Source organism: Gavialis gangeticus, unplaced genomic scaffold, assembly GCF_001723915.1.
Source record: "Gavialis gangeticus isolate Ggan-Ray unplaced genomic scaffold, GavGan_comp1, whole genome shotgun sequence".
NCBI lineage: Eukaryota > Metazoa > Chordata > Crocodylia > Gavialidae > Gavialis > Gavialis gangeticus.
Window position 1 is genome coordinate 110633859 of NW_017729025.1, and position 3765 is coordinate 110637623.

Below are 3765 nucleotides of genomic sequence, written 5' to 3' on the forward strand. Positions count from 1 at the left end.
CCCTGCAACACTTGCTCCAGACCCGCCTGCCCTGGTCATGATGAGCAGCTGCAGCAGTGACTGGGCAGAAGCTGCTGCTGGGCACCAGGAAAAAGGGGGACCTAGAGGTGGCCATGACTGCAGCCACCTTCTCCTAGCTGCTGCTGGGTCCTGCTCACTGCTACCACACAGAACCCACCCTGGGGCTACCCTGCAGCTCTGCCCCACTGCTACCACCAGCCCGTTGGACATGGGGGCCCAGTGCAACCTGGAGGCAGCACTAGTGGCAGCGGGGAGGAGAACCCCAGCGTGGGCTCTGGGAAGCTGCAGTGGGAAGCCCTGGCAGCAGTGAGGGGGAGGCAGCTGTGGTCCCACCATTTTCTGGTGTCCAGCAGCAGCTTCTGCCTGGATGCTGCCACCACCACATCCACACCCGGGCCTCCACCGCCAAAGCTAGGCAGCAACTCCAGCCCCTCCTCAGGGTGAAGGGCAGCCCAAATGCAGCACTGGTGGTGGTCCTGCTGAAACTGCTACCCACCTGCACCCATGCCAGCTCCCTGCTCACCCACAGCCCCATCCCCCATAAAGAGGTTTGGTGAGCTGCTGGGGGGGCGGGGGGATAAGCAGGGGTGCTGGCCTAGCCCATGACAACTCCCCAAAACTTCCTATGTGGCCATGGGCACAAATAATTGTCCACCCTGATATTAGTATGTCCTTTTATCTATCAAATATACCCCCGTGAAGACTCCCTAAGAATGCATTATCTTTTTCCCAACCATATCCCACTGGCATATCATTGTCCTCCTACAGTTGACCAGTTTGTCCAGGTTCCTCTCTTCCTTACTTGTTTCCAGTCTGTGTCTCATTCTTAGAGCCAATGGTTTTGTTATTAGTTCTTAGATCCATGACACTGCTCTTCATTTATGACTTACTCCATGTCTAGTGCTCCATCCAAAAGAATTTTCTAAATCTTCCTACATAATAATCCAGTCTTCTTCTATACTGGCAATACCTCTCATTTTAGTGTAATCTACACATTTAATGAGGGCACTCCTAGTTCCAGTTGCTAATAAAATGGTCACTAAACACAGAATAGGTCTTCAAACTAATCCCTGAGGAACACCACTGGTAATTTCTCTCCAGTCAACACAATTCACTGTAATCCCCCTTTATTCTAATTCCTTATTCACTTCACATTGATTCATAGTATTGATTCCTGTCTTTCCTGGTTTGGGCAGTAATTCCCCATTACAAATGGTATCAAAAGCTTTGTTTAAATCTAGATAAATTAAGTCCATTGTGTTGCCCTTATCCAAGAAATTGGCTGTCTTGTTTTTAGTCTGACATGATCTTCCTCAGATAAATCCATGTTTTATTCCACTTTCCATTTATTTCCATATCCTTGATTAGTTTTTTTATTACCATCTTTTCTGATACTTTACAGACTATCAAAGGCAAGCCAATAGCCCTGTAATTGCCTACATTATTCTTTCTCTGTATTCCTAAACTGATAGGTTCAATGGCAATTTGTGCTAAAGGATTTTCTATTTGTGTGTCAATTCTTCTAGTATTCTAGAAAGGAGATTACCTAGGTCCTCTGATTTGGTGACAGTAAGCAATCTAAGTTTTGCTTCCACCTCAAATGTGTCAATATCCAAAACCATGTCCTTGTTGCCATGGGGCACCCAACCAATGGGCTCAACTAGATCTTCATCCTTATTGAAAACTGAGGCAAAGTATGCTTTTTGGACCATACCTATGTTGCCCTTTGTCTCACCCCATCCCTTCAACGTATAGTAGCCTCACTCCTTCTGCATCCTCTTAGATCACATACCCCCACACCCCAAAATCCTGGCAGTATTTCTGTCCAACCCTGGAAGTTCTGCTACAATTTAATGTATGAAATTGAGGCCACAACCATCTCAGTCCCAGCCTTCCTCTTTTTACACTGTATGCAGAAGTTGCCCACAAACCACAATCACTCCACCCAGACAAAGCCCATGAGGGAGATGGTGTCCCCCTGCCCCCCCAGCCTGCAGAGGATGCCCAGCAGGGCAGGGGGGGCAGGGATTGGGGGCCCCCACACCTGTCCTGCAGGCACCCATCTTAGGGCCCTGGAGGCACAGGTGAGGGAGCTCCAGGAGGAGGTTAGCAGGCTGAGGGGAATCAGGGAGGCAGAGGATGAAATAGATGGGTTTTTTCTCTCCCTGCAGGGCCATGCATCCAAGGAACAAGCACCCCGAGAGATGCCCTCCACAGCAGAGTGGCAGATGGTCACCTCCAGAACCAGGGCTGCTCGCAGCAAAGCAGTACCAATTCCTCCAGTCCAGCTGGAGCACAGGTATGAGGCCCTGGCAACATTGCAGGAGAAGGAAGAGGAGGAGGAAACCTCCGAAGCAGAGGCAACTCCACACTCTGAACAAGTTGAAGGAGCTAAGCAGACCCGGAAGAGGAAACATTGAGTGATCATCATAGGTGACTCCATCCTGAGACCTACAGAGGGTCCCATCTGTTGCCAGGACCCCTCAACACGCAAGGTCTACTGCCTGCCCAGAGCAAAGATTCAGGATGTAACAGGGATGATCCAGGCCATGATCTGGCCCACTGATTACTACCCTATGGTCCTAATCCATGTGGGCGCTAATGATGTAGCCAGGAGAAGTCCTGATCACCTGATGATGGACTACCACACTCTGGGGGGTGTGCTGAAAGAGACAGGGGCACAGGAGGTATTCTCTTCTGTCCTACCTGTGAGCAGATGTGGAAGATAACATGAGACCTGCATCAGAAAGGTCAACTTGCAGCTTTGGGAATGGTGTCTTGAGGCGGGATTCAGCTTCCTAGACAACGATCCACACATCAGGACGAGAGACATGCTCGGGTGGGATGGGCTTCACCCTTCCCCCAAAGGTAAGCATGTGTTCTCTTCTAGATTGGCTGATCTCCTCTTACGGGCTTTAAACTAGGGTTGTCAGGGGAAGGGGAAGACGAGGGTGGAGGAAGCCTTGGACCACTAAACCAAGCATCACCCACAAGAACAGCCCAGCCTAGACTGACGACGAGCAGAACAAATACCCAGGTAAGCAACAGGGGCCCAGGTAGTACTGAGATTAGGGGGCTAGCACATGCATCTTCAGGAGGCTTCAAATGCCTCTACACAAATGCTCGTAGTATGGGGAACAAGCAGGAAGAACTTACCCTCCTGCTAGGTGACACCAATCCAGACATAGTCAGGCTCACCAAAACGTGGTGGGACCCAACGGTTGACCGGGTAATGTGGGGCCTCTGCAGGACACGGTAGGAAATCTGGTTGTCACACCAAATGGTAAAGCTAACCTATTTAACAATTTCTTTGCCTCCATTTTTCTGAGCAGGGACTGGGTCACCCCCCCACCAGGACTCCCATAGTACCCAGGGAAGGCACACCCAAGCCTAGGGTCAGAGAGGACCTAGTCAGGGAACTTCTGGAGGGACTGGACATATTTAAATAAGCAGGTCCTGACTATCTCCACCCCAGAGTGCTGAGGGAATTAGCAGAGGTCATTGCAGGACCCCTGGCACAGTTTTACGAGCACTCATGGTGCTCTGGTGTGGTGCCAGAGGACTGGAAAAGGGCCAAGGTGGTTCCCATTTTCAAAAAAGGGAGAAAAGAGGACCCAGGAAACTATAGGCCAGTTAGTCTTACCTCGATCCTGGGGAAGCTTTTGAGAGAATTATCCTGGCGCATGTCTGCTAGGGGCCCGCAGGGGAGACTATGCTCAGGGGCAACCAACATGGGTTCATTAG